Source organism: Ambystoma mexicanum, chromosome 7p (genome assembly GCF_040938575.1).
Source record: "Ambystoma mexicanum isolate Mex_15411 chromosome 7p, UKY_AmexF1_1, whole genome shotgun sequence".
Lineage (NCBI taxonomy): Eukaryota > Metazoa > Chordata > Amphibia > Caudata > Ambystomatidae > Ambystoma > Ambystoma mexicanum.
Window position 1 is genome coordinate 295,647,887 of NC_090939.1, and position 6,463 is coordinate 295,654,349.

At 49.3% G+C, this 6,463-nt stretch overlaps 1 non-coding gene across 1 annotated transcript; it reads left to right on the forward strand.

The window, feature by feature from the left end:
* The first annotated feature begins 1,143 nt into the window (after positions 1-1,143).
* Positions 1,144-1,263, forward strand: LOC138526664 (small nucleolar RNA SNORA26). Its single transcript, XR_011283696.1, has one exon. It is a non-coding gene; the product is annotated as a small nucleolar RNA SNORA26 (small nucleolar RNA).
* The last annotated feature ends 5,200 nt before the right edge of the window (positions 1,264-6,463 follow it).

Consider the following 6,463-nt stretch of genomic DNA (forward strand, 5'->3'; position numbering starts at 1 on the left):
TTGTTGCAACATCTCCACTACAGAAAAACATCACGCTATACTTTCAAAATCTTCACCAAGCAAGCTCAGAAAAGAGCGGGAAAAATGTGGGAGGAGCTACTTAATGGTTTGGTGCCTTGAGGGCCTGTCAAGGGATAAAAAGGTGGGCACTTCTTCCACAGTGCCCATAGCAGGAACGGCCTCAGATGACAACAGTGATGCAGACCCACTGGCTGAACATTGCAGTTTTGAATTTCAGACGTCTTGGAACCTCACAGAAATACAGCTTCAAGGTTGGCACCTGCGTTTTATATATTTGTAAGTGCTTCCCTTTTGAGGTTGAAGCTCTGTGAAAAAACCACAACTCTGCAAGTGTATGTTATAATATTTAGGGATGGATTGCATTTGAGCATCAGGTGTTCACCTAACAGGAGTTCTTTTTATTGTTCTTTAGTTAGTAAGTGCTTCCACGTTAGGTGAGCAATTGTTGCAATATCTCCACTACAGAAAACCATCCCTCTATACTTTCAAAATCTTTACCAAGCAAGCTAAGAAAAGAGCTGGAAAAATGTGGGAGGAGCTACTTAATGGTTTGGTGCCTTGAGCGCCTTTCAAGGGATAAAAAGGTAGGCACTTCTTCCACAGTGCCCATAGCAGGAACGGCCTCGGATGAGAACAGTGATGCAGGCCCACTGGCTGAACATTGCAGTTTTGAATTTCAGATGTCTTGGAACCTCACAGAAATACAGCTTCAAGGTTGGCACCTGCGTTTTATATATTTGTAAGTGCTTCCCTTTTGAGGTTGAAGCTCTGTGAAAAAACCACAACTCTGCAAGTGTATGTTATAATATTTAGGGATGGATTGTATTTGAGCATCAGGTGTTCACCTAACAGGAGTTCTTTCTATTGTTCTTTAGTTAGTAAGTGCTTCCCTCCGGTGGTGATAGTGCACGGTACAAATATCCTTTAACATTAACCCTACTCTTTTATAATCCTTTCGGCTCCCAAACCTCTTCAGTTTGTCAGTTGAATCTCTCAAATTAATCTGTGTTGTAAATGTCTGGATCACGTACTTGCTGCAGTTCAGTTTGTCTTCTGAGCACTGCTCTCGAGGCCTGCTATTTGCTTGAAGCAATTGCTCCTTTTTTCTGTCCCCTTCAAGCTTTGCCCATTCGAAGCTTCTCGTGCTTTGAAATGGCCAACACAGAGGGGAAGAGCACTTTTCACTAAAACCTGGAGTGGAGCTTTGATACTCTGCACTGGATCCTGTCGTGAGACACATCCCACTCATGTGAGATTAAAATGTTGTTTGGTACTTTGATGTGAACTGGTTGAGGGGGGGGGGGGACTACTAGATCTTAGTAACATCCGTATTTGTCAATTTCAATTCCCTGAAGTGTAAGGTCTCATACGATCCTTGACGGCCCAGACTTCAAGCAGTAGGCGATTTACTGCTTTGCCTTGTTTAGCATTTCTTTGGAAATGATTCCCCAACATTCAGCTGTGGGTACGCCAGCAGCCTGTTATCCATGCAATCCTATTTCCCATCCTAGGAGCAGGTGAGTCGGTCCCCCCCTTGCGCGACCCTTTCCATGCGTTTTTGCAAAAAATGGCCCTGCGTGCCCCGAGCTCCCCAGCCCTGTTTCCTGGTTTCTTCCCCTCCCCCTCCCATCCATGCGGGACCCTTTGCATGCATTTTTTCTCCAAAAATGCCCCCAGGCCCCTGCGTGCCCCGAGCCCCCCAGCCCCGCTTCCTGGTTCTTCCCCTCTCGCTCCCGCCTCCCATCCATGCGCAACCCTTTCCATGCGTTTTTCCCCCCAAAAAAATGCCTCCAGGCCCCTGCGTGCCCCGAGCTCCCCAGCCCGCTTCCTGGTTCTTCCCCTCTCGCCTCCCATCCATGCGCGACCCTTTCCATGCATTTTTTCCCCAAAAAAATGCCCCCAGGCCCCTGCGTGCCCCGAGCTCCCCAGCCCGCTTCCTGGTTCTTCCCCTCTCTCTCCCGCCTCCCATCCCGCCCCCCGCCCCTGATTGGTTGTTTTGGCCGAGGCAGCGTCGGTGTACCGACCCGCTTCCTGCACCTGCTCCTATTTCCCATCCTAGGAGCAGGTGAGTCGGTCCCCCCTTGCATGACCCTTTCCATGCGTTTTTGCAAAAAAATGGCCCTGCGTGCCCCGAGCTCCCCAGCCCTGTTTCCTGGTTTCTTCCCCTCCTCCCCCCTCCCATCCATGCGGGACCCTTTGCATGCATTTTTTCTCCAAAAATGCCCCCAGGCCCCTGCGTGCCCCGAGCCCCCCTGCCCCGCTTCCTGGTTCTTCCCCTTTCGCTCCCACCTCCCATCCATGCGCGACCCTTTCCATGCTTTTTTCTCCCCAAAAAAATGCCTCCAGGCCCCTGCGTGCCCCCCAGCCCGCTTCCTGGTTCTTCCCCTCTCGCTCCCGCCTCCCTTCCATGCGCGACCCTTTCCATGCATTTTTTCCCCAAAAAAATGCCCCCAGGCCCCTGCGTGCCCCCCAGCCCGCTTCCTGGTTCTTCCCCTCTCGCTCCCGCCTCCCATCCATGCGCGACCCTTTCCATGCATTTTTCCCCCAAAAAAATGCCCCCAGGCCCCTGCGTGCCCCGAGCTCCCCAGCCCGCTTCCTGGTTCTTCCCCTCTCGCTCCCGCCTCCCATCCCGCCCCCCGCCCCTGATTGGTTGTTTTGGCCGAGGCAGCGTCGGTGTACCGACCCGCTTCCTGCACCTGCTCCTATTTCCCATCCTAGGAGCAGGTGAGTCGGTCCCCACTTCCCCTCCTCTAAAATCTCCTCATGGTCCCACCCCCCCTCTGATAGGCCCCTCGACCTTTATCACTGGCCCGCCCAGGGCAGCCCTCTGCCCGGCAGCCCCCAGCGGCTAAGGGCCCCAAGGCCAAGGGCGGCTCCAACAGAGGCGGCTCCAAGATGTGTCTGCAGGTGTCAAGGCCAAGGGCGGCTCCAACAGAGGCGGCTCCAAGATGTGTCTGCAGGTGTCCGCAGGGGAAGCCAATGAAGCCAGCAACTAACAGACACCACCAAAACCGTGAGTGTGGTATGGGTGGAGAGTAGAGCAATCACTCCACTGCAGAAAGCCCATGCCACTCTATCTTACCTCCAAATAACACAGACTGCCATAATGTTAGCATGTCCGCTCTTGGTTGGAATTGTGAATGTTAGCATGTCCACTCTTGGTTGGAATTGTGAAAGTTAGCATGTCCACTCTTGGTTGGAATTGGGAAAGTTAGCATGTCCACTCCTGGTTTGAATTGTGTAAGTTAGCATGTCCACTCTTGGTTGGAATTGTGAAAGTTAGCATGTCCACTCCTGGTTGGAATTGTGTAAGTTAGCATCTCCACTCCTGGTTGGAATTGTGTAAGTTAGCATCTCCACTCTTAGATGGAATTGTGTAAGTTAGCATGTCCACTCTTGGTTGGAATTGTGAAAGTTAGCATGTCCACTCTTAGATGGAATTGTGTAAGTTAGCATGTCCACTCTTGGTTGGAATTGTGAAAGTTAGCATGTCCACTCTTAGATGGAATTGTAAAAGTTAGCATGTCCACTCTTGGTTGGAATTGTGTAAGTTAGCATGTCCACTCTTAGATGGAATTGTGTAAGTTAGCATGTCCACTCTTAGATGGAATTGTGAATATTGACCTGCGTCGCATCTAGATGGAACTGTGAATGTTAGCATGTGAAAGTTGCATTCACAAAGTGTCCCCTACAGCCTCTCCGTCAAGTCTGAAATGTGCCCAATAGCCTCTCGGGTAAATGGAATTTAGAAGTGTGCCCAAGATCCCCTGTGAAAGTTGCATTTAGAAGTGCTACCAATGGCACCTGTGAAAGTTGATTTTAGAAGTGTATCCAATAGTCACTCTGGAAAGTTGCATATAGAAGTTTGCCCAATAGCCTCTCTGGAAAATTGAATTTAGAAATGTGCCCAGTAGACGCTCTGTGAAAATTGCATTTAAAAGTGTGCCCAATAGACACTCTGGAAAATTGAATTTAGAAATGTGCCCAGTAGACGCTCTGTGAAAATTGCACTTAGACGTGTGCCCAATAACCTCGCTGTGAATTTAGTAGTGCTCCCAATAAACCACTCTGTGAAAGTTGCATTTAGAAGTGTGCCCAATAGCATCTCTGGTAAATTGAATTTAGAAGTGTTCCCAATAGCCTCGCTGGAAAATTGATTTTATAGTGCGCCCAGTAGCCTCTCTGTAGAAAATTGAATTTAGATACGAGTCCAATATCCTCTGTGAAAGCTGCATTTAGAAGTGCTACCAATAGCATCTGTGAAAGTTGATTTTAGAAGTGTGCCCAATAGACACTCTGGAAAGTTGCATATAGAAGTTTGCCCAATAGCCTCTCAAGTTCTACGCAACTGCTGGGGGCAATTCAGTTAAATGGTTTAGTTAGCTCATTCATTAGAATGACATTCGAAAAAGTTGATAAGTCCCCATACTACATTATGCCAACTGCAAAGAGGGAACCGGGAGCCCGCCTGGAAAACTGCGACCACCACAATACCCCCCATGACATGGCGATGAGAATACAAATTATGACATGGACCGTAAGGGGCCTCGGCACCTACCTTCGAAGGAACAGAAATAAGTCCTATCTACACAGAAAGGGGATAATGATAGCGCTCTTACAGGAAACGCACTGCACTATCCACCACCAAACTCCAGGAACACTGGGGTGGGCAGGGGTACGGAACTGCTTACTCGAAGTACGCTAGAGGGGTCTATACCTGGATCCATCCCCAACTCCCATTTCAATTAAAGCAGTAAAAGACCCAGAGGGCAGGTTTGTGATACTGCTCGGAAGCATAGAACAGCAAGAAGTTTGCATAGTGAACTCTTACCTCCCCAATAGTAATGTCCCAGCCCACCTCCATTCAATGTACGCTAAAGTCACACCGCACAGAGATGGCCTTTTTATTTGGGGAGGGGACTTTAACTGCACCCACAATCCAGACCTAGACAGATCCCTACCCTTGCCTAGGACCCCATCAGCAGCTACGACCTCACTAAACGCAGTAACGGATAGACTAGATCTGGCAGACATATGGAGGGAGCTACATCCACAGACACGCACCTATTCTTACTACTCGTCCCCCCCATGGCCTCCACACGAGACTAGATTACGTCTTCGTAGGAAGGGAACACCTACCCCAGATGGAGGAGGCACGGTACCTTGGTAGGACGATCTCTGACCACTCTCCATTGGTGATAGAGTGGACCCATGCTGGCCCACGACCACCCATTCCCATGTGGCGAATGCCAATGGAAGCCTGAGGGACCAAGCTTTTAAAGATGAACTCCAGGACTTAATAGACGACTACATAGAGCTAAATACAAGGAGTGTAGAACACGCGAGCACCATATGGGAAGCCCTAAAAGTAGTAATACGGGGGGAAATTATAACAAAGGCCGGAGGCGTGAGAAAGAAGTTGAAAGATGAACTAACACAAAGAGAAAGGGGGATAGAGAGGCTCGATAACAGTCCCTTAAGCCCACAACAACGGGAAGACAAGCTCAAAGCCCTTAGAGTCGAATGCACGAAGGCCTGGGATAGACTGGCCAAGTTTGATTATACCACCAGAACGAACAGAGCACACACGGAAGCTGACAGGCCTGGTAGGCTGTTGGCTTGGCTCTGCAGGAAAGAACACCCCAGGCACACAATTACCTCTTTACAGGACAAGGACGGCAACGTACATCAAGCCCAACATAACATAAATGACACCTTTAAAAACTATTATGCGCACCTGTACTTACACGAAGCTGAAATCCCCCTAGACCAGATAATGGGCATCCTAGACGAAATAGGACTACCCAGGCTCTCCCCTACACAAGCCGAAGCCTTAGATGCTGAAATCACTGCGGAAGACATAGCTGAGGAAATTAAGTCACAGGCTACATGCAAGGCCCCGGGCACTGATGGGTTGCCCTCAGAATTTTATAAGTCATACGACTCCTCTCTGGTCCCACTGTTACACAAAGTCTTCCTGGAAACATACGAGCGAGGTATCCTACCTGACAGCATGAGGGAAACCCTTGTGATCCCAGTCCTCAAGCCAAACAAACCGGCGGAACACTGCGAATCATAGCGACCCCTAGCCATGCTTAATTATGACGTCAAATTACTGACCACAATTCTTGCCAAACGACTTTCTAGACTCATAGGCGATATTATCCACACAGACCAATGCGGATTTATACCGGGACGCAACACAACCATGAATTTACGCAGACTACAACACATAGTCGAACAAACAGACGCGAATCCCGAGCCCTATGCCTTGCTGTCGCTAGACGCCATCAAGGCATTCAATTCTATATATTGGGAATGGTTACTAGCAGTCCTACAGGAATTCGGTTTTGGTCTGGGATTTGTTCGATGGGTCAAAACACTGTACACAAGACCAAGGGCTCGGGTGAAAACTGGGAGACATGTATCAGCAATATGGGAC